The 25,920-nt window shown below is 36.4% G+C and overlaps 1 protein-coding gene across 5 annotated transcripts in view; it reads left to right on the top strand.

Moving 5' to 3' along the window:
- The window catches only part of OSBPL5 (oxysterol binding protein like 5), a 126,331-nt gene that overhangs the window by 40,996 nt on the left and 59,415 nt on the right, over positions 1 to 25,920 (top strand). The gene's annotated exons all lie outside the window — the stretch shown is intronic.

The following is a 25,920-nucleotide window of genomic DNA, read 5'->3' as shown; positions in this document are numbered from 1 at the left end:
ATTATATTAACCCAAAGCTAAACCAATCACTTCGTAACTTACCACAATGTTGAGCTCAGATACTCTGCCTGAAACTCTCTACTCCAAATTAGATGATCAGAGTACCTGGAAAAGAGGTGGTTGGTCATTGCTACTCTGACTTTTGGTGAGCCCTTTGTTTATTTAATTGATTGGCATTTTATTTTATCATTTCTTTTAGATGAGGCTCTCCTCTCATTTTATTTTACAACAACCTATGAGGTAGGAATTAGGGTAATATATTTTACTTGGCCCAAAGCATCCTAATGATAAATTACATCTATCATCTGTATTTAGGCATTGGGATTTGGCTTAAAAAGTAATGGAAAGTTTGCATACTTTAAGAAAAAATTAAGTGCTAAACTAAATTTGGCAATGCTCTTTTTCACTAGTCAGGATAATGATTAGAATTCTTCAGAAATCATTAAGCAGTCTTCAATAGACTTTGGATCACTACTGTATTAATATGTAAGTTTATGGCATAAGCATAAGTAGCTTAACTGGAACAAATTCAAAAAGGAACCAAAATCACAATGAGAGAATGCTGATAAACAGAGTTAATGAAAGAGGCCAAAATCTGGGTAAATAAACTCTACTTCAGTGGAATACTAAGTGAAGAAGTAGTAAAACAGCACTGTTTTCATTCAGTTCCTTAGTTTTCATATAAAAATCACAGAATGTCACCTTCTGAAGTCCTAAAATAGTGATAATCAAAATATTCTTCCATCTTAGAATTAATTGTTATATTTGGGATTTTTAGAAATTTGGACAACCATCATATAGCAACAAAGATGATATGGGAAAATACAACTCTTTGCTGTCATTTAGTGATATTTTGTAAAGTGGATATAGTAGACCTCTCCTGGAAAGACAAACACATGTAGAAACAATCCCAAAATATATGTGGAGTAAGATATAATGTTAAGTGAAGTTTGTGTTGCTTGATTCCTCACTTTCTATAACAATAATAACTTCATATTAAGTTGATGGGGGGGTTCTTAATAGTTTTAAATTGATTTTAAACTGTTTTAATTTGGACTTTTAATTTCATATTGTTTTAATGTGCAATTGTGCATTTTATTGTTGTGAGCCGCCCTGAGTCCATTGGAGATAGGGCGGCATATAAATTGCATTAAACTTAAACTTAAACTTAAAGTTCATTCTTTTTAAAAAAAGACCTACTATGTAGACATAAACTGTTATTATATTTGATGTTTCTCCAATTCACAGCTACCTTCAAGGATACAACCATTATTTTTAATGTTACATATATAGAGAATTTTCTTTTGTACATATTTTAATTTCTAAAAAGAAAGGAAACTTATCAAAATGTAGAAGTTGAATTGAAATGTATATTTTATAATATCTGTTTGATGGAACTGCTTTCTCCAAACAAGGACCTCTAATAGATTGGATTTAAGTTTTTTAATCAAATTTATAGCCATCATCTTACCAGAGGTGACCAAAGAATCAGTAAGAACAGTAAATAAATAAAAACAAAAAACGTACAAAGTAAAAACTTTATTATCATGAAAATACAATACACAGGGGAGGGAGGATAGAAATAGTCACCCTAACAATGGAACCATCTGAACACAGCCTATGCTGTAATAGTTTGAAGAATTGTGGAATTCTGTACAGTTTGGAAGCTGTGATGAAAGTGGAAGTAACTGGGAAACCAAATATGATGAAAGCCTATGCATTATGAATGCAGTTGCACATGTCATGGTACAAGGTCTGCTTAATTTAAAAACTGGAGTCTGAGAATTCTAGTCCCGCCTTCTTCATGAAAGCCAGCTTTGTGATTAGGCTAGTCACACTCTCTCAGCCCAACCTATCTCACAGGATTGTTTTTGGGAAAATAGGAGGAAGAAGTGGTATTATATATGTTTGCCACCTTGAGTTATTTATAAAAGTAATAAAGATGGGATAAAAAAATTAATAATCATTTTTCAATATTTATATCCTTAGTACATAAAACACAAAATGATTTATGGAGAAAAATGGGAGGAACCAAAGCGTTGTATTTTTTTTTCCCCATTAGTTTTTATCTTTCTCTGTCTTCCTTAAATTCCAAAGTTCCCATAAAGAGTTTTAAGAATCTCAGTGGAATTCATGATGAAGCTGACTTTTAAACTGCTAGAAAGAGTCCCAGCCTTCTCATTGCTTTGCATCAAATATAGCAACCCCATATGTCTAGAAACACTTGTCTACAACCTATATTAAGAGACTGCAGAAGGCAATTTTTCTTTCCTGTGTCAAGAACTAGTACAGTGACTTTTGCACTGTACATTTAAGTGGTACAGGAAAAAGTGAGCATTGCCCTAACAGCACTAAAAGCATCTGCAACCAAGAGAATATGGGCAGGTCTGAGTGCTAAATTTTATGTAACACTGCTTCAACCCATGTTTTACTCGTGCTATAGGAGATACCTTTCAACTTACTTGGACCACAGCTCTTTGTAGAACAGATTGGGGGCTTTGAAATATTTATCTTAAAAGCACAGTGTGAACTAACAAACCATAAAATCATTTTGGAAATACATGACATAGCAGCTGCTAAAGCAGAACCTTTAATTATTAATACAGTAAAACAATTAACCTTATTTCACCAAGAAAATGCTCAAACCCAAGAAAAAAACCTACAGAGCAAGACCTATCTGCCCGACACACATACTTCTTTTGACATAATTCCTCATGAAATAACAGGCCTGGTATTCTCTGGCTGTGGAATTCTGGGAGTTGAAGTCCATACCTCTTAAACTTGCCAAGGTTGAGAAACATTGCTGTAGACATAAACACAAACGATGCAAAGAATTGCCAAGTTGTAACTTTGGTTTATGGAGAAATCATAGTTACTTTGTTCAGTTTAGTTTTGAAAGGTATCCTGGAAATTTCCAGATGACATCAAAACAGTCTTCCATTCAAGGGAAGAGGAAATGGTAGTCCTTGTCTGGATGCAAAAAGTTTGACTAAAATATTAAGAACTATGTTGTTGTAAAGGCTCATTTAAGTTTTTTATGAAGATGGCCTTGATTAATTTCTATTCTGAGAAAATTTAGTTTGTGCTATTATATATTTCAAGTAATTTGTTTCAGATTTTTTTTTAGTGTTCTCTATCTTTTAGATCACCACATTTGTTTAATAGTTCAGTCACCCAGAAGAAAATAGAAATAAATTTACTTACAACAGTTAATTTCTAAATAAGTTCATCAGGTCTAAATAACTGACATTGTAGCCTTTAGTACTTTAAAATCGAAGTTAACTTCAGGAATATCTGCAAGTTAATAATTCATCAAAGAAAACTATTGAAAGTCTTATTTTAGGTTAAAGTTACAGTAAACAAAAAGTAGAGAGATCCTGTTATTACTGTGGGACGGATTGCTACTATATTAGTTTTCGAATATAAATAAAAAGAAGAGGTAAGAAATTACTTTCTCTGAGCAAATTTTTGTTAGATTGCTTTCTGTAATAGGAACTTTTGTTAAAAGGAAAATGTGGCAACAGGTTATATATGTTGATGTTATAAAAAGACCCGATATTCATATCTTAATATAATAAATGCAAATCTTACGATAATTAAAAGATTTTGCTAAACAGGATTTTATATTGTAATTGTCAAGGATTTATTTAATGGTATCGTGCAAGTTTTCTTATAGTATAAGGTTGAAAAGAGTGTAAAGGAATTACTTACATAGATGCCAAATAGAATAATGTAGTTGCTGGAGGGGAAAAAATAAATTTATTTGGAAGATATCTAAAATGATTCAAAAGCTTGTAAAATTACTAAATTTATGACCAGAAAATAGTTATAAGCTAAAATTCTGAGGAACCTTACAATAAAAGAATAATACATGAAATCTCCATTAGTTTACTTGGGTATTCTTGTCTTACTCAGAAACTATCACTCACATTCCTAGGTATAGTCCTATCTTTAAGTAAATTATACGGTTTGTTCTCTTTTTAATGTTTTTATTTAGAACAGAGATATATATTTCAGAAGAGATAATATGTGTAGATGGGCAGATTGTATAAATTACGTTATACAATTAATGTTCAATATAACATTAATAAGACATGCATTTACATTGCATTGATTTCATGTTATTTAAAAAATGTGACTTTTTGAATTTAATAGCAAAACCTCCACTATATTATTGTTTATAATGATTAAAAAGGGAAGAAAAGGGGAAAAGTAGAAAAATCCATAAAACAATATAAAAGCTTAATTTATGACTTTCCCCTTGTTTGTTCTCCAGCCAATTTACATATTCTAAGCATTTGTATTTATTAATGTTTGTTCTCCACAAAAGTTAGTTTTCTACTCTATAATGGGAAGAAAGACAAATGATTAGAGGGTCATGCCATAAAGACTTAATAGTTCTGATGGCTCTGTCCATTTTGAAAGAATGCATATGAGGCTTAGTGTCAGTAGTGTGAATATGTCAGTGGAAATAACCTATCTAAACAGAGATTTTGTTTAGAATAGTACATTCATTAGCAGCAACACTGAAATTAATCACTTTTGTAAATTGCAATAAGATGTGTCAAAGGTTTTACAGCCCTAAATTCTAGAATATATTAGAGATGACAGATTCACTGTCTCTTAATCCATAGTTGTGAAGATTAGAAATCTTCCCTATTGTCCTATTATTGATACCTATTATTAATACATTCTGTTTGTTCTATTATTCTGTTCTATTTGTTCAAATTTAAATTACCGTATTTTTCGGACACTTTTTTCCTCCCCAAAAAGAGGGTGAAAATCTGGGTGCATTTTATAATCCGAATGTAGCCCTGCCCACCTGCTAGCCTCCAATCTTTGGCTTCTGCCTCCCAGCAATTTACCTCCTTGCAGCAAGCAGCAAACAGTTTCAGCTTCAGCACAGCCTGATTAGTACAAGCAGTTGATTGTTGGTTGGATCAGCCTCAGCTGTTTTAGGCTGCAGGGATTGCCATTGCCTATCGCTGCGCGGGCCTCCTTCAAGCAGGCAAATTGCTGGGAGGCAGATTTTTTTTTTCCTTGTGCTAATCAGGCTGAAAACGAAACTAAAGCAGGCTGTTTGCTGTTTGCTGCAAGGCAAATTGCTGGGAAGCAGAGGCAGAGTTATTGTGAGTGTTTTATGAGTCTTATTTTCTTGTGTCCTTTTGCTGTAAAATTTCTGTCTAGAATCAACAATTAGCTGGAATTTAAAAAGCATCTCATTAACTTAATTAAACTGTTACCTGAAAGAAAATAAAGAGAGGAGAAAAAAGCTTTACATCTTACAGATTGCATGCTGAATAACTTACTGATTCTGATTACAATACCAATCTGTGCAAAGAAAAAAACTTAGAACAGTTACAAACTGGTAAAATTTCATATTATTTCCCATATCCATGCACTAGTGTATATCTTGTTTTCCTCCCCAAAAAAGGTAGGTGTGTTATAGTCCGGAGAGTCTTATACTCCGAAAAATACGGTATGTTTACTATATGTAGGAATCGTAGCTTGAAATACGTGTTTCAATATATTTCACTGTATCCAAAGAAACAATGCACTAATTTTAACCTTAAAGATAGAGAAGATGAAGAGATGGGCTAAGAACATGCTGTTAAAGTTGGAGGGAAAGATGGCTCTACGAAAAACACATGATCAGTTGCTAAGAACAAAGAGAAAAAGAGTGTTTCATAATTACAAGTTAGATAGACAAGCTGAAGAAAGAGCTTTTTGCAAAGCCTACAAACAGTCTCTCAGATTATATTAAAAACAAAGAATATAATAGGTATATCCTGAGCAGGAAAAAGAAGGGACTTCAGGAAGTTTGGAATTACTTGAGTCTTCTGCCAAGAGGAAAGGTGAGAGAGATAAAAGGGAATTGCTGCTTTGCTCATGGCTCTCCTTTGCAAGACCTGCAACAGGACAAAGCAGGTTCAGAACCATGGCTAGTATTGTTGAAAGTGGCCAAGGCTGGGTTTCAGTACTGTGGAGAGCAGACCTTCAGCTGAAATACAAAAGACTGACCTGATGGAATTGACAATATATTGTTGGCTTGCCAGCAAAGTCTTTCTGAAAATTAATGCCCTTTTGTATTGTCTCTGGCTTCTTCTGGATGACAGTGATAGTTAGTGAGAAAAGGAGCAGATTAGAGAATGCTTCTGGAAAACTTTCTACTTAACTGCAGTAGAATGAAGGCAGCAACATCCCTTAGGACAGGGGTGGGCAAATGTGGCCCTTTTACAACCTGTGGACTTCAACTCCCAGAATTCCTGAGACAATCTTTAGGAGATTATATAAACATGATACAGGATATGAGGTAGAAGAACCAATCCAGAAAGACAGAAATTATTTTTTCTATCACTATCATATAAACCTTACTTTTTGCAGGTCTTTTTTCCTAGGCCTCAACATTCATTAAATATCTCCCAGATGACTTTGGGTTCACTGTGAACATCTTGTTCTCCAGTGAGGCTGTGGCATCGTCCAGACATGGGTTGCTACAGTTGGATCTGCCTAGAGCAGTGGTTCTCAACCTTCCTAATGCCGCGACCCTTTAATACAGTTCCTCATGTTGTGGTGACCTCCAACCATAAAATTATTCCTAAAACCATTGAAAATATGAGTTTTCCGATGGTCTTAGGCGACCCCTGTGAAAGGATCGTTCAACCCCCAAAGGGGTCGCGACCCACAGGTTGAGAACCACTGGCCTAGAGACTGAGTCATTTTCAAGATTGGCCTTTTTTTTTTTCTTTTCAGTTCTCTCGATTAGGCACTTCAGTGGTTCTGTTATGTGAACATTAATAATACGGTGGGTATAGCCAGATATACATTATCAGGTAATTGAATTTTTCTCTAGGAATTTCCATATAATTATCAGGGGAAAGTGTGACTTTTCCTTAATTCAGTCAGTGATTGGGACATTTAAAACAATAACTCTAATACTGCTTTTGTTCCTGGCAATTCTGCGAACTTCCTGATTTGGCTGCTTTCCCTGGAACAAAACGAAGACTTTTGAGCCAAAGTCTTTGGGTAAATGCCGATGTAAAAGTACCTAGTTCAATAGGACACATAAATAGAACACTCTTCTGCCTGTATACCAAGGAGACATTTCTGAACATGAATATCACATTACTTATTTCATTAAGTAATTGTAGTACTTTATTGAAAATATATGACTGCATTTTTGTTACATTGTGATAATATAAATAATGTCTATATAGCTTCATAGTTATAGTACTTAGTTCAACTAAATGATGTTGCTTAGAGTTAGCATGTTCTTTTTCTTTGTTTGGCCCGATGTTTACATTCACTGTTAGTTCTATAAAGTTATTTCTATTCCCCACATTTTAACACGTGGTTCAGAAAAGCCAAAACGTCATATGCTACACAAAAACCAGACTGTATTTTTATCACAGATTGGTTAATTCTGCAAACTATGCATAACAGAACCAGGTAACTAAAGAAGACCCAATAAATAATATAAATAAATTATAGATGAAGAGCTTTAAGGTTTGCTCAGAAGTAGATGTGTCTTCATTTGCTAGGAAGTGCCTGTTAACCTTCTTAAGCCTTTATGCCATATACATTCTTAACCCATAGAAGTAGCAAGGATGGCAGTCTGCATCGTGGACTGGTGCTATGTCATGATTACATTTGAATATAGCCCAGAAATCTGAGCTTGTACAAATTAGGGCTCTAAAAATATAGGCTGTAATTAGGCATTATCACTAGCTAGTTATACTCTGTCTTAATTTGTTTTGGGACTCCAGTCGGCTCTGTTTATCTGTCAAACCCAATTATAACGAGAATGGTAGCACATTTTAAGGCTTAACATATTTTATTTTGAAATACGTTAGTCTTAAAGGATGCTACTACAAGGATGCTTGAAGTGCTGCAGTGAGCTCAGAACAAAACAACATGATGCTTCCTGTGCTTCAGAAATCCTTAAACTGAGATTGCTGTAATTGTTAATGTTACTGTTGGATCTGCTCTTTGTCCATTAGAAAAGTCCATTAGAAAAAAACAAAAACGTGAGTATCATTTATAACTACCAATCCGTTTGTATTGGTATTCATTATTCATTCTTTGCTTATATTTTTGTAAAAATGTTTCTCAAGCTGTGTCTAGCCTGATCAGTACAGTATTTATGCAGACTTCTCTTTCAGTTTATGCATGCATGCATTTTTGTACACATGTGCACATAATGATGTAATTGCAAAAATAGAACGCATTCAAGGAAACACAAAATTTTAAAATGTGAAAAATTTAAATATTTTAAAATCAGCATTCAGCCCATATGAATTTTTATTGCCGACCCTAAACAACAACACATAAGTTACAAGTTGAAATGAAATGGTATGATATATACTACATGATTTAGCAAGTAGTCATTAAAATGTTTTGGGGAACTAGGAATATGTTTGTGTGGACTTTCACAATCTGCTGCTTTCTAAATATGTTGGGATTACATCTTTAAATTCTTAGCCATTGTGGCCATTGACTGGGACTTAAGGAATGGTGGCCTCCAAATGCCTGAAATGTCCTAGCTAGGGAAGACTGCAAGAGAGTTTGGAAGGATGTGGCTTTGCAATTATTGTCTCATAAGCTTTTGATTTTCCAGTTGACCCATTTAAAACATTCTGAACTAATGAATAATAAATGACCATACAAATATAATGTCACATTTTAGAAAGATTCAGGATGGTGGGCAAATAGTAGCTGATTTATACCCTGCTTTTCTGAAAATAAGACATCCCCTGATAATAAGCCCAATCGGGCTTTTGAGCGCATGCGCTAAAATAAGGCCTCCCTGAAAATATTTAAACCCAGAACTGAAAATCACGTAAGACGGCAAGAGGAGTCCCATCTTGCACCACGCACCCCAAAATAATAAGACCTCCCCGAAAATAAGGCCAAGCGCTTATTTTGGGATTTAAAAAAATATAAGACAGGGTCTTATTTTCAGGGAAACACGGTAATTATTAGATGAAATACAGTTTATTGTTGGAGTAGGCATTTATTATTTTGGTTTCAGTTTTGTTTTGACACTTGGTTGAATGCCTAGTTTCTTGTTTTTTTTAATGTATTGTAGTCAGTTTGGTTCTTACATAATATTCATACTTCACCCAAATATATTGTAAAATTCTGGGCAAATTCTGGGTTGTTTAATTACACTTATAGAATTACAGACAAACTGGGATAGATGCAAAGAAAAGAGTGGGAATGAATGGTGGAAATTTCAGAAAAAATACTTGCCTTAAGGGATACCACATTGAAGAACGTAAGGATCTGTTCTTTGTCACTTCAAAGCACAGCATACAGAATAAAGATTTTAATTTACATAAAAGGCACAGACTGATTAAACAGTAAGAAAAATGTTACTGTTTGATCATGGAAACCAGTTTCCGTGTGAGAGGTACTATACTTCACTCTGTTCAACAAGAGCCATCTCCTAGGGGTGCATTAATTTAGGTCCTAAAAAGCACTGAGCAGATGGCTTCCCTCATGGGCATGGACTGACATTCAGGATTAATATAATAAAGAGCAGGAATATCTAGCTGCTCCCTAAAACTCCCATTGTCTTTTCTGGGAGAGGCTAGCTGACCTTTCTGATTTCTTTAAAAACAACAACTTAGCCTCTTTCCATAGAAAGCCAGTTACGGTTTCAGGATATCCTTTCTGTGCAGATTAGCTGTGAACATTCTCGGTGAATTTCCACTTTGGTCGGTATTTAAAAATGTTCAATTAATGTTCTGTAGATGCTTCTGTCAGTGAGAACATCCCCTGGCTTTCTGAAGGGGATGTTCACATTATCTGATTTTTAAATTTCAAAATATAATAACACATATGTTCTCTAGTAAAAAGAAGAAAGCTTCTGTACAAGTGTACAGAAAATGCTTCAAGAACTTGACTGTCCCATCTTCCCTTTCAAAATAAATAAAAATTAGTATAAATCCTTGGTAGTATATGTGTAGCTTATAAGGCGGGGGGGGGAGATAAATTCAATTATATTTCTAGAGTTGGTAGCTTACTTATATATTATTTATTTTATTGTTTACATGATTGACAAAGGATAAATTTTATTACATTTTGTACATGTCTCTTTCAGTGTCTTAATAGAGTTTCTGAAAAAAGTTCCCAGTCTGGAGGAAAGCAAGGATTTGAATAGTAGTGTGTTAAATAGCCATCAAGCTTCAAATTTTACTTCACAACTTTTCACACAACTTCAGATGTTGACAGTGTGCTTGCTGGTGATTAATGAAAATACCACAGAATACACACTGTAAAAGTAGAGAAATCCCTCCCCTCCAAGAAGTGGAACTCTCACAAACCCCTGCATACACCTACATCACTCTTCTCTATACAGGTAGTCCTTGCTTAGCAACCACAGTTGGGGCTGGCAATTTGGTTTTAAAATGAAATTGCATTAAGTGAAATCACAACTGTGCTTACAATGTCACTTCAATTTCCTTTTATTTTTATTTATTCTATTTTATTTTATTTTATTTTGAATTTGTATACCGCCCTTCTCCCTGAGGACTCAGGATGGTGAACAGCCAAATAAAAACATCAAATACAAATATTAAAATACAGTTAAAAAATATGTATAAATTTGGCCCCATTAATTAAAACGATAAACAAAACAATTAAAAAACACTTAAAAAGAATTAGGCCAGCCCAGCTTGTTGGAAAAAGAAGGTTTTAAGGGCACGGCGGAAGGCACTGAGGTCATGGATTCTCCTTATCTCTGGGGGCAACTGATTCCAGAGGGTAGGTGCCCCCACAGAGAAGGCCCTCCCCCTGGGGGTCACCAGCCTGCATTGTTTGGCTGATGGCACCCCGAGGAGGCCCTCTCTGTGGGAGCGCACGGGTTGATGGGAGGTCGTCGGTGGCAGCAGGCGGTCTCGAAGATAGCTAGGCCCTATGCCATGGAGCGCTTTAAAGGTGATAACCAACACCTTGAAGCGCACCCGGAAGACCACCAGGAGCCAGTGCAGTTCACGCAGGAGCGATGTTACATGGGAGCGCCATGCTGCTCCCATCACTACCCGCGCTGCTGCGTTCTGGACCAGTTGGAGCCTCCAGGTGCTCTTCAAGGGGAGCCCCATGTAGAGAGCGTTGCAGTAATCAAGGCGAGAGGTTACGAGGGCATGAGTGACTGTGCACAGGGAATCCCGATCAAGAAAGGGCCGCAACTGGCGGATCAGGCGAACCTGACAAAAGGTCCCCCTGGTTACAGCCGTCAGATGTTCCTCCAAGGACAGCTGCGTATCCAGGAGGACTCCCAGATTGCGAGCCCTCTCTGTGGGGGCCAAAGACTCGCCCCCAATAGTCAGTGATGGAGTCAACTGACTATATCGGGATGCCGGGAACCACGGGTTTATATATACCATAGGTTTTATAAACCTATGAAGGTCATAAAGGGGAGGATTGGTTACCAAGTTACTTTCTCATTACTGTTGTGACTGAACAGTTGCTGAACAAGGCTATTATTTAAACAAAGACTATCCGTATACCAATGTGATAAGGCTTCACAGTTCTTTGTGGCAATCAAGTTGCCAGGGACCAAAATCTCCAGTAAAAAAACATTACTAGAGACGGAAGAGTCATGGCTCCCTTCCAAAAATATATTGCTAGACTTTTTCCTCAAGGCAGAATTGAAGTGACATTTGATATGTTAAAAAGGAAGGTGGGTTGTTTTTCTACACAGTGTTCCTAAGAGCAGTGCTTTGTCATCATGTATTGTTCCCGGGATTTCACAGCACAAAGTGTGCAGCAGCCACTTGAGTTGCTTTGGAAAGTATGAAACAAAATTGAATGAGTTTTAAGTCTGACAACTGCAGATCATGACCAAAGAAGTTACAGATGCCTAGATTTGGAGGGCTGAGAGTTCCACATGGAACTTGTAGATCTGCATGGCATCAAAAAAAAGTGGAAGGCCTCAGGAAAAAATTAGAAAGTAGGCAGATCCATTGAAACAACTCCTCCATCTTTTTATATTCTATGCCCTTTTTCAAGTTTATTTCCCCACCCCCTGAAAATCACAACGTTTAATTTTAATAGGATCGTGATAGTACCAACAAAATGCTTGCAGATTAGTACTACAGATATCAGAATCCTTACAGCTGAATACTATTTCCAAAATTTCCCGTTTTCTTTGTAGCAAATTGAAAAACCTTTTAAACCAAACTCATAGGCTTTGCTTAAGAGTTAAACTTCTCTTTTCTGGCCTTCTGCATAGTGTCACTTGTAAGGATAAATGGTGTTTATTTTAAAGGATAGACATGTAAAATAGTCCTTTGCCAGGTAAGAGACAAGAAAAGATGATCTGTGATTCATTATTAGCAACATTCCAGGGCTACTTAAACACCAATTCATCTGGCATCACAGTGCAAAAGAGCATTTTTTCTTGTTGCTGAAGGCTAGCAGAGCCACTTGTGAACTGTAGCAAGAGGAGACAGGCATTAATTATTGCTATAAATAATTCTAAAAGAAACAAAACAGATTTGTGCCAGAAAACCAATTTTTGTCCAGCTTACTACTTGGCATCTGTTGGTCAGATGGTGAAAGCTATAGAACAAGGCCTCGATTCAAGGGACTGCTTCAGCAAACAAAGAAACAAACCAGAAAAGTATCCTTGGGTGATGGTGGTAACTACATTTGCCACCCTCCTTTCAATGGGATTTAGATGTGAGCATTGGCTCCAGGTTGGACGTCACTCTGGGGTACATAAAAACTACTCAATGACAAGAAACCAAAAATTGCATATGTAATACTTGGGTTCTCTCCTTTCATCTTTACTACTTCTTCCAAGCTTCCTGGGATAATCTTCATCAAAGATTTACTTGAGTATTTTCATTTAGGTTGAATGAAGATTTGAACTCCTGCTGAATAACCAACCTACAAACTCCTCCTTGAGTAAATCTTTCCCAAAGCCCAGCTCAGTTTTCCATGTATCTCTGCTTACTTGACAACCCAGGACTGATAAACTCATGGCTTATCTAGGAACTAGGCATAACACAATCTTTCTCTGCCACCTCTGTCTTCAATACTTCTGAACTCCAGCATGAAATACTGTAACTGTGCCAGTACTAGGACAAATAAATATTTAAACTCATTCCTTTAGAGTCAACTCTGGAATTTCCTTTAGCATTTTTGTATTTTGAATTGTATCTGTCTAATTCTGTAATGGAAAGGATGCTACAAGAGATTAAAATAGATCCTATCCTTTTATTAATGCAGGGTGGTATTCAGTAGCTTGTCATTTGACATTTTTGAGAAATGGGGCAGTGAAGCATAATCTATTGAGCCGATATCTGTCATCCCTTTGCTAGCTCCCCTCCCCTAGTCAACACATCACTGCTATAAATTAGCCATTATCCTGATGAAATGCCTTGCAGCCAGATTTTTTCTAGGCTTTTGGATATTATATATTAGAGGGATATCGAAGATAATAATATATAAGCAGGAATATGTTCCTTGGTTATATGTGACATTACAATCCAATGTAATATCATATAATATAATTGCAACATGTAAATTTAACTATTTGAAAGCTCAAGGTAAATTACACAGGTCTTTCTCCCTATCCTTTTATTCCCTCGGTAACAACTCTGTGAGTCGATTGCACTGAAAGAGTGACTGGTCCAAAATCATCATGTGAAATTCATGGAGCAGTAGGGACTTGAATATTATCCTTATACCAACCCTGTGTGATTAGATCAGGAATCTAGGCAGAAGTACCTGCTTTAATTCAGATGGACACCAAATAAATGGGATCTTAATTAAAAAACTATTGAACTAGGAATAGAATGGCAGCCCATGGGACATTAGGCTTATGTTGACCTAAAATTTGTAGTGAATGATACTAATTTAGATACATATTAAGATTCCTGAAAGTTGAATTCTTTGATCATGACTCACTTATTCAATAGTCGTCTCCCAAACTGGTCAATTACATAGGCAGCCTAGATGGTTAGTAATGGCAGAAAAATTTAATTCTCAATCAAAATCTATAATAATACTCTATGTCATCCTTTTCAAAGGTTGCAAGTTAATAAAGACTGTGGTTTGTTCCTTTTTTGACTTTGGGAGATAGAGAAAATAATGCAAACACATCTTTATTTCAACTTACCAGATGTTATTCTTATCCATTCCTATTTTCTTTTAATGTTGCATTATTTTCTTTGTTATATTGGATGGCATACTGTCAGCCCTACTAAATGGACCAGACCAGGAAATCAACTCCACAGGAAATCTGAAACTGCTTTTATCAAGATTATAGTAATATTATATAATATTACAGACAGACACATAAAACATCTCAAACCCTTTTGCCTAGGTAATAGTTCCTACATAGAGGTAGTCCTTGACTGTCACTTAACAACGGTTTAACAAATTTTGAGCTCAGTTGTGGTCATAGATTGAGGACTACCTGTAATTTTAGGTTACCTTCCTTACTTTCTCTGAATAGAATAGAATAGAATTTTTATTGGCCAAGTGTGATTGAAATTTGTCTTGGTGCGTACGCTCTCACTGTACATAAAATAAAAGATACGTTCATCAAGAATCAAGGTACAACCAGGGGTGAAATGCTCCCGGTTCGGACCGGCTCGGGCGAGTAGATAGCGATGATGGCCGGTGGTTCGGAGAACCGGTAGCAATGGCAGCTGGAGGCTCCGCCCACCCGCCTACCCGCCCCATTCCCCGGACTCGGGGAATGCACCATTCCCGGACTCCTACTACTCACCTTTCTCCCACGGCTGGCTGTCAGGGAAGGCAAGCGCCTGAAAGGTAGCGGAGTCATTCACTCACTCACTCACTCACTCTCCTTGAATGAGCCGCTCTGGTCCACGCTGCGCAAGTGCACACCCAACCTGCCGCTGAATTAAATAAACGATGTGCGCTTGCGCAGCTGGCGTGTGGACCAGAGTGTCACTTTATTTCAACAGGGTTTGGTTATATCAACTTAATTTGAACTCTACTCATCAATTTATAAACTTTCCTGAAAAGACAATATATGTATTAATGAAATACAATGAAGAATATATAATTTTGTGTTCAGTCACATATTACGTGACATCTCATAAACTTAAAATGTCTTTCTTACTTTGAAGATCTTCGTGTGTCAAATCTAGTAGCACTAGTGAGAAGAACCAGGGCAGGAAGAGACAAAGAACCTGTTCTAGCTGGATATTTCTAGACAATTGTCTATATATATGTGCATTGCCATTCTGATGAAAAGCATGAATGCATAGTCTTGCCCATTTTTTTTCAATAATAAATCTTTGGGGCCAGATTCTCTTTCTCCCCCTACTTGCTCTTCTTTGTTTCATTATGAAAGTATGTGGGTGTGTATGGGGTGTGTATGTCTATAGTAAACAGACAAGTTGGCTTTCTTAGTTTACTTGCTGAGGTTTGAAATGGAATAACGTATAGCAAAGAGCTGCCATTTAGTCTTCATAACATGGGTGTCTCTTTAGAAGACTTAAAGATTTTATTCCTTGATAAATAAACTTCTTATAAGAGCCTCAAGTCAAAACCCTTCACTGCCCCCCACCCCACCCCGTACAGTTCTTAGAACAGCACATTGTGGAAATGTAATATAGACTCACTCCTAGAAGGCAAAGAGCATTGTGAACTACTGTGTAGATAAGCGATATAGTAATAAAGTGAAATGTGTACACTGACTTAGGATGTCAGATCCATCTGCGGTCATTGAGCACATGAGTGTCACATGAGTTCAATTTGCGAATTCCTGCTGGCTTCCTCATTGTCTTTGCTTGTCAGAAGCCAGCTCTGAAGGTCACAAAAGATGATTACATGACTATACGACACTGCAACCATTGTAAATGTGTGCTGGTTACCAAGTGCCCAAATTGTAATCACATGACCATGAGGTTTAGACCGCTGCAACTTTGAAGACTGGTCATAAGTCTCCTTTTTCAGTAATATTGTAACTTCACATAGTTACTGGATGAGCAATCAGAAAGTTAGGACTACCTGTATTTGGGGATAGGAATCTATATATATATAAAAGCGAAAACCACTCACACTGTAATCACGAAATCTCCAGAACTGTAAAGCCTACAAACTTGAAATTTGCCACATATGTTCCTCTTGGCTTCTAGGTGCTCAGTAAGAAAGAATTTTTCGAAATGACCATCAGAGCATTAGTATTTCCTAAATTATTATTAACATGCTCTGATGCTAAGGAGTTCTACTCCCCCTCCCCACCTGAAAAGAAATCTGTTCCAAATGCAAAACACAAGCAGAGGAGAGGAGTTTCACTTTTAGTTTTTCTTTCACAGCAGGAAGCAGCTTTAATACAGAACACTTGAGCTAAGCCACAGCCAGGCTCCTTCCTGTCTCCTTGCTCACAGCAAATACTGTTTCACTTTCCAAACAGCCCTCTGATGCTAAGGAGTTCTACTTCCCCTCCCCACCTCAAAAGAAATATGTTCCAAATGCAAAACACAAGCTGAGAAGAGTTTCACTTTCTGTCTTACTTTCACAGCAGCAAGCAGGGGATAGGATAGGGGAGACTTCTGTGGGGCAAGGCTTAGGGAGAGAAGGTGGATAGGATAGGGTCATTTTGAGACATCTATAGCAATACAAGTTTTTCTCTTTCAGTAAACAGATTTCATCAAAAATAGCTTTTTGCATTTGTGAGCGAATGCATTGCAGGCGGATTTTTGTCATTTCGGGGGGGGGAGTTGGATGGGGGGGATTCTGTTCTTGTTCAAGAATGTCTCCCTTTTTTAAAAAAGAAAAAATCTGAATTTTACTGCCTAAAAATTTGATGGAAAATTTCAGAATGTCATTTGTGCATTACTTTGCAAAAAAGGAGCAATTGTTCGAGAACTTGCTTAGCACAACCTATAAACGAAGTCTGTTTTATTCCAGCTCTGATCAATATATATTGCTCAGTTTTTCCCTTCAGGCACTATTTTACTCTATATATTTTTTCTGAGTCTTTTATGTCTTTTTATAACTGTCATAAAAAGAATAAAAATGATAGAATTACTGCCATAAAATTGAATGTCAGAGCTTCTGCAAGAGCAATAACAGAACAAGAAAACTAAAGGAATACAACCTCTTTATTATAGCATCAGGACTAATGAAAGGTTAATTTATAAGAAAGGAGATTGAGAATTGCTGAGAAGATAGGCCATCCTCTCTAATTCTTTGATAAATAATTTGTAGGTACAAAAGCAATGATTTTTGGAAGGAACAACATATTTATGAAGCTGCACCTTTGTAAAACAAAAACCTTGAATGCTGTATATTCCTACATTTTTCATGCCTGCTCAGTTACACTTACTTCCTAAATTTTAAAAAAAGATAATTAAACAGTGGCACTTCTTTCACTAATTGCTATATTTTGGCTTGCTTATAAACAATAGTATACTTTATTAATTTTTGCTGCAACACTACCACTTTATTTGGACAAAATATTGTTTCTGCCTCAGAAACAAGAAATATGTATAACAAAATAGAAAAGTAAATGCATTACCATACAGAAGCTTGGAACTGACAGGAGAACAAGTTAATACCAGTTTCCTAATTGAGTATCATTTTGACAGATAATACTAATTGTCTCTTTTTTTATCATAATGACTTAGTTGCCAGGAGATGCAGCTTCTGTATCTCAGTCTTACGTATGAAAAATAATACGCAAATATATACCCTTGTGGTGTCAAAATAATTAATTAAAACTTTTTATTATGTACTGGAGAGGCAGAGAGGTCATCTGTATTCATTCAAGCTGTACTTTATATTCACTTATTATTCATGTATTGCCTTCTATGTGTCATTGCACCATAATTGGGTTCATATAGTGCATTAAGCCATGTTTGCCTAAGCATGTTTTATTGAATAAACTGGACACACTCCATGGGTAAAATTCCATAGTGGGCTGGGTTCATACCATACACTGAAATAAAATCAAATTATTTTAGGGTTTATCATTATGTTTGAACTGAATCTCTGAGTCAACACTTTGAACTGTGGGAAGAGTTCAGGTTGAGTAACTGAACACTGGCAATATCTTTAAATTAACATAGCAAGTATGTAAGTTCAACCAAAAATGTTAATTTGGGGGGAATTGCTAGATTAGTAGTTCTGGGAGGCTGGAGAGAGCAATGTGACTAAATTATCTCTCACCCAAGTGAATTTCAGTAGCCTCCTTCAGGCAAGCATCTTAATTATGGGAGTTGAAATCTGTTGCAATGAAGGTACTTCAAGCCCTAACAGGTATTTAGCGTTTTGTCAGACAGATACTGTCAAGTGAAGGCAGTGTTGGGTTCTGCTGTTATTTGCAGTTGTGTTTATGTTTCTTTAAATAGTTGGTGAATCCATTTGCCTTTTCCCAAAACCAAAAAGAAATGTGAATAAGAGGGCTCCTAGTTCAGATAGAAAACATATGTTTTGTTTTCAGCATAATCTAACATCTTTGCAAGAATACGCCTTGCTATGGTTCTGGGATTCTTTTTGATTAAGAGCCTTTGAAACAGATAAAAACTTTACTGATACTTACTCATTCCCTAGGGCTGAGTACCTTGATCACAAAAATATTTTACTTCAACTCTCAATAATCCCAGCCATCATTACAAGTGATGAGGTATGCTGGTAATACAGTAGGATCACAAATTGCCCATCACTAACTAACTAACTACATATGCAAACACACTGTTTCAGGTAAAAAATCGTCTCTAAAGTCCTAGTAATTTCTGTATTCAGAAATCAATAAACAACTGTACCCTGTTTTCCCCAAAATAAGACATCCCCTCATAATAAGCCCAATCGGGCTTTTGAGTGCATGGCAAATAAGGCCAACCGCTTAAATATAAGACAGGGTCTTATTTTCGGGGAAACACAGTATTTTAAACCATGAATTGTACATAACACTGAACCATATTGTGGCTTTCAGATTACAATGGCTGTGTTCACACATTGGGTAAACTTATATTTCAGTAAAGGATCTTTGTTAAAAACAGTAGGAAAAAACTACCATCTATTCCCATCCATCCTAATAACAAGGAACATTACCTTTGGTTCATGTGTGAAACTAGAACCTTACTGTTAAGTACTGCAAAATATTAATAAGTTGATTCCAGGGAGTGTTGCTATGCACAAGGAGGAGTAGCCACGTTTATGTCTGATTGCGTAATGAATAATTATTCTGTGGAAATCTGACATAATTAGAACAAATAACCCAGGAACATAACTGGAAGAACAAGTTGGAGAACATGGTTGCAAGAAACAGATCCTAGGCCCATTTAAATGATTGCATTACAAAAAGGATGAAAGAAAGCCAAGCAAGAAGTATTTATAGTTTTTTTTAAAAAATGTGCTGCTTTAACGCTCATATTTTTGAAAGAAGGCTAGAGCATCTCTGCTTTTAAATGTGTGGCAATAATCTTGAAAGCCAGGAGTAGACAGGGAGGGAGGGTTGGAGAAAAGGAAGGGAAGGAAGGAAGGAAACAAACAAGGAAGGAAGGAAACCTAAACAATATGAGGCTGATGTAACGATTTTATTGGGGAGTCTGGCTTACTCTTTATGGGTTTCTATATTATTTATCCAGTACCTGAAGATGAAAACTTTACAAGTGATGCTCCATTGCTTAGATTAGTTATTCTCTTGGTACCAACAGGCAAACTAAGAGATAGGCGTTCAAAGACTTGCAAAAATAATATTTACAGAGTCAGGTGGTTCTAGCTATAAATTAACAAGTTGATTTTACAGCATTTTTTTTAGTACAGCCAAGTTCATGGACACTGTGTACATGACAAGGTCATGGCTAAGTGATGCATTTTCACTCGAAACTCTTTTGAAAGGCATTTTTTCCCCTATTAATCAGGCTGCCTTCTATGATTTTAGTCAGTCTTTCTCTCTTCAATTGCCAGTTTAAAAAAAAAAAGATGCACCCCTAGTTCTGCTTTCATCCCTTCCTGCGTTATGCTTTCCATAACGCTTTCAAATCCCAACTGTGTGCAAGCAGTACTTCTTTATTTATGAGCCCTAATTTTAAAAATCCCATATAGTGATTACAATCTTGCTAACAGGGTGGTCAGGTATAAATGAATGATGGAAGTAAGCATTTTTGCTTGCTAATGGGGGAAGGAAATTAACTTCGACTGCATTCTTTCAGTTAATTGGCTTTAGCTATATAATTCTTTCCCCCACCCGCAAAGGGAGAAATATAATTATGGGTATTTTCAAAAATAAATAAACTCGGTATGCCTATTAATCTGGGTTTGTAAACGTTGTCAGCATACTAACTCAGGGTTTACAAGAATTGATTCATGTGGTTGGGGAGGCTTTGTGTACTACAGGTAGTCCTTGATTTATAGTCATTTGTTTAATGACAGACTGCTGGAAAAAAAGTGGCTTATTACTGATCCTGATGACTATTGCAGCATCTCCTGCAGTAAGATTATAAAAAATGCAGGTGTTTGGCAACTGGCATTTATTTATGGTGGTTGCAGCATCCCAAGTCATGTGGTCACCATTTACAACCTTCCCAGGGGCTTCTGACAAGCAGAGTCGATGGTGAAAGCTGGATTCACTTAACCCTATGTTTTGCTTAACAACCACTGCAGAAAAAGTTGTACAATTGAGCACGATTCACTTAACCACACCACTTAGCAGTGGAAGTTCCGGTCCCAATTGTGGTTGTAACTGAATGACTACTTGTATGCAGGAATTGCACTGCAGTTTAATACGATAGGAGAGATGATAGCATGGGGATATAGAAGAAAATTAATTTTAAAAACAGTATTAAATTAACCAGAGTTAATTAATACTGTTCAGCCATTCCACCAAGATGGGGGTTGAGCTTAACACAAGTATATCTGGGGTGACAATGTTATGCCACCTTCGTTCTGTAAAGTGATTTTATTTTTATTTTATTTTTTAATTGTATATTGTCATGAGATGCCCAGGTTATTTTGTAAAAGATGGGCAACTATATAAATCTTTTCAAAAAAATAAATACATTCACATAGCTTTTTCAAGTGATTAAAAGATGCATGTTGGGTGGACTCTGAGCTACTTAAAAAAAGAAAATTCCTCACAGCATTAAGAGTAATTTTTAAATATCATTGTGAAAATACAGTTTAAAATCAAATTATTCAGAGTATTACTTGATTGCTTTCATTGTGATCTGCTTCTGGTTTTTCACCATTAAATGGAGTGAGATGATTCAGCAGGTTCCAGATATATTACATGATTCTGAGGGTTTTATGATTTAGCAACCTGTATACGTAGCAGCCTGTATATGTTATCTCCTTCCATTGAACCTCTCACTGAAAGAAAGCAAGAAATAGAGGGAAAGGGAAGCATCAAGCTAGAACCTGGGAGACTGTGAGTTCTAGTTCAGGGGTGTCAAACTTGCGTCGTCACGGTGGCATTGCGTGACATATCGGGACTTTTTTCCCCTTTGCTAAACCAGGTATGGGCGTGGCCAGCATGTGGTGCATCCAGCCCGCAGGCCACGCGTTTGACAGCCTTGTTCTAGTTCTTCCTTAAGCACAAAGCCAGTCAATGGGCCAGTCAATTTGTCACAGCCCTAATGAGGAGGCAATGGCAAACCACTTATGAAAGTGTTTTGCTTAAAAAACTGCAGAGACTTGTCCAGGCCATCTTTGAGAATCAGACAGAATTGAACAGAAGAAGAAAAAAGGGAGTGGGGTTTATGATTCAGCCACATGCATATGCTATCTCCTTCCATTGAGCATCTCACCCAAATAAGAGTAGTTCCCAAAAGGATTCAGAACTCTCTCACCTCTGATTACTGAAAGGTAATGTTGTCATTTTAAAGCAGATGAAGGAAGTTTGGCCTGTATGTGGCCATGTACATATTAGTAATGCTTCATACTAGTAATGCTACTAAATACTAGTTCATACTAGTAATAGTAGTAAATCATGACTAATAAGATGAACAGAGACTTCTGCATTTGCTCATCCTTCCATTCTTTTGTCACAGACAAACAAAGTAAAGAGTGAAAGCTTCTGCTTCCGTGTTACAGAACCAAAACAGTTAATGCCCAATAAACTAGGCCTGGTGGCTCAGCAGACTAAAAAAAAGCATTGTGATTAACACCAGCTGTCTGCAATTACTGTAAGTTCAAATCTCACCAGGCTCAAGGTTGACTCAGCCTTCCATCCCTTCTAAGGTAGGTAAATTGAGGATCCAGTTTGTGGGGGCAATAAGCTGACTTTGTATAAATATACAAAAGTATGAAGGCTATTGCTTAACACATCGTAAGCCGCCCTGAGTCTCCGGAGAAGGGCGGCGTATAAATCAAATAAAAAAAAAAACTGGGATTAATTTTAAGCATTTTGGGCAAAGGGGTGGCATATTTTTTCTTTTATTAATTGGGGTACAAAGGTCTGCAATAGATAGGACCTCATGCATGTGGATAAGAGCGTGTCCAGGATTGGCCGGATAGCCATTTTCTTTGCTTTACCATTTTGCATTCAGCTTTTAGGATGATATGTCACTATGGTAATTTTCATGATGCCAGCTTTAGGTGGGATGCTGGAAAATCATATTGCTAATTCTTAGTGTTGCAATCTAGAGATCTTATGCAGAGGTGTGAGTTTTCCACTTCTTGCTATAACTGCCATTACAGTTTCATTCACTGAGTCATTATTATGATTATGCTTTGGTGCACAGTCAGTCTGATCTTTAGTCAGGATTTGGAAATTTTAGCCATCTGTCGAGTCTTTTCCAATGGCCTGGGTTAACGGATGTTGTTTGATAGTGTTAAAAATGTTGTCACAGGATGTCAGCTCTTCCAAGTAAAGCTGCCCTTTGCAATTGACAGATCATGATTTTGTCAGTTCCGATGGTGCTTTGGTTGTTTTGAGGTTGCACCCAAGGTACCTAGTATTATTGGTACCATTTTTGCTTTCTTTTGCCGCAGTCATTCTACTTCTATTTGCAGGTGTTTTTTTATCTTCTCCAATTCTTCCTCTACTTTTCTGCTGTCTCCAGGTACTCCCTTATCCAAACATTGTCTTTCTTATCGACACTGGTCAAGTCTGGAGTGTTATATGTCAGGTGCTTCTCTGTTTGAATTCTTAGGTTCTACAGCACTTTAATTTCTTCGTTTTCTGTTATTTTTTCTGTTTTGTGAACCATCAATTCTTGCATGCGGGCAAATGGTATTTCTTGCAGATATTCCAATATAACATTGCTGCTTATTATTATTTTTATTATTGTACACAGCAATGAGATGTCACAGCTGCCAGTTTTGTAGCTGGTGTTGGCCTCCATTTGCATCAAATTATCTCAAGAAAGGAGGAAGATGAGGGTTTTTCTATCATATCATTTTACTTTTTATATCACATACACTCCTGCTTCTTATTTTCACCTCAACAGCAACTCTGTGAAGTGAGTTGGGCTAAGAGAGAGTAACTGGCCCTAAGTCACACAGACAGCTTTCAAGCCTAAGGGAGGCCTTGAACTCACAGTATCTTAGCCTCTAGGCCTCTACCAGATTTGCTAAATCTACACCAGATTTGCTAAATAAATCCCTCCCAAGAGAAGGTCAAGATCTCCTTGATAAATACTGGGTGTTACAACAAATGCAGAGAACACATGAAACTAGCAATAGTCTGCATATATAATCAGCCTCATTCATGTTGCAAACAAGGTCAATATTTTTCCATCTGATAGTTAGATTAGCAAAATATAAAATGGAGAAGTGAATTTGTTTATGAAATCTTATCCATCCATTAACTTGCTTTTTGTATGCTCTGAAAGAGTAAAAGAATACAATTATCCCATTTATTTATTTTAACTAAATAGCTTTATCAGGAGTAGGATGGAGGAACTATATCTCATAGGTTTGCTAGACTAAAATGTGATTTGTCTAGATTGTAGCTTTTTAGTGCATTTTAAAAACCATTTTGTGGCTTGGTGCTTTAAAGCATGTAAATGGGTTAAGTCAAGTAAACTATAAATAAAAGCCAGCCAATTATTCCTGCTGTTGATATGAACAGAAGCCTGGGTGTTAAATTTAGTTTGAGATTGGCTTTCTATAACAGAACATTTATGAGAGAAGTTGAAGCTGAAATGGTAGCTGCCTAGGTCTGTTTTTGCAGAATAGTGTTACCTATCCAAACTAGTTAATATCATCAGCACTGATGATGTTAACTAGCTTGGGTAATGAAACATCTGCAAAAAAACAAGCTCAGAGAGCATCAAGGACCCCTCATTTCAACTCTGGGCTACACATATTCTTTATTGGTAGAATAGTGTCTTTTTGCTACGCAATTGCTGAGGATACTTGCAATAAGAGTTTGCAACCCAATCAGATTCAGCATTGAACTGTACAGTCACATGTCATCTCAGTTTTGATAAATGTAGTGCTGTTTTTCTGATTCTACTGAAGATTTATTTGAAATCGCACCAAAGCTGGTATTTTCTTTTCAGTGATGCATTTGTATTAAGATTACCAGATCTAGGATTTCAGAAATTTAGAGAGCCACTAGGCGGCAGAAGAGCAGGAGACTTCTGTTTTTCTCTGGAAATAGTTCCAAATTTGAGGCTAAGTGGTTTGGCCATTTTTAGGAACTCTTGCTTCATTCTTCCTCCCACATCTCAGGCTTCAGTTATCTGACCTATCATCTTCAAACGGCTTTTGGAAATTGGAAACCGTGGCAGTGTAAAAGTCTAGCAAGTTGTATCAATTTTAAAGCAAGATCCAAAGCTAAAACCAAATGACTCCATTTCTTTTTACCCCAAACTGCGGGAACAGAACTGCAATCACCTGTTCAAACACCTGAAACCTGCAGCCACATATCTGGGTGATGGGGGCATTTTCTGGGTCTAGAAATGGATTCTTAAGAACTATTTAGAAACCGGTGATTCCTGCCAGTGAATTCAGTGTTGTCAGCCAGACTTAGAGTTGTGTGTATATTCTACCATCATATCATGTCCAGATAGCTTGAAACTGTAATCCTGTTATTAACTATACACTATAAAATGAAATAAATATGATTACTGCTTATTACAGAAGAAGTGAAGTATATTAATAATAATGCAGAAAGCAGCCATTATTTTGAGAAATGCTTGGTCTGCATGCAAACCACATTATTAGCCCTACTTTTATGAAATACTCAAATAGAGTACCCAGAAATGGTCTTATTGAATAAAACATATGTACGTTTTATTAAATAAATTTTAAGATGCAAAAATGAAATACAACATTAGAGGTGTTGAAAGAAAGTGGTATGATTTTTTTTAACAGGGAAATCCTATTCATGTTATACAAGAAAACCCCATTTAATTTTAGGAGTTGTATCTCCAAATAATTAAGAATGAAATTGAACTGTCGTAGCCTTGTTAACTCAGTAGGACTTCTTTCTTTATAGAATTAGTTTTTTTAACCTGGATACATTAGGGGGTATGTTATTCTACCATTTGCTTAACTATTGTTCATCAAGCTGCAATTGAATGGTTTTTTTCAACTCTCAGAAACAAAACATAATTTTCAAACTACAACAGTGAGTTCACTCATTTCACAAGTCAAAATCAAATGAAAGGCATTATATCACAATGTAATTTGTGAAACCAGCAATTAACTAATCAAGGGGAAAATTATTTCTGAAGAACCATAGTTGTGTTCAGCACTAAGCTATAATGAAATTAGCTTAGATTTCAGGTTGTATGTTAATATGGTTGCTTGTTCCTTCTTACTCTCTGTACTGAATATAGTTTTGAATATATTCTTGTTTGCTTTGCATTTTGTTCTTTTTTTCCTTTTCTATCTTGTTTGAGTGTATCTAAACCAATCTGGTTACAAATAGACATTGAATACTGTAATAATAAAAAGAATCCTAAGACATTTTGCCTAAACTTTAAATCTGGAACATGAGGAGGAGATTGAAGAGTGAGACTAATGTCTAAA

This window comes from Pituophis catenifer, unplaced genomic scaffold, assembly GCF_029215685.1.
Source record: "Pituophis catenifer annectens isolate HBS135680 unplaced genomic scaffold, rPitCat1.0.hap2 SCAF_1, whole genome shotgun sequence".
Taxonomy (NCBI): Eukaryota; Metazoa; Chordata; class Lepidosauria; order Squamata; family Colubridae; genus Pituophis; species Pituophis catenifer.
The sequence above is the reverse complement of the archived record's forward strand: the minus strand, read 5'-3'. Positions and strand labels throughout refer to the sequence as shown.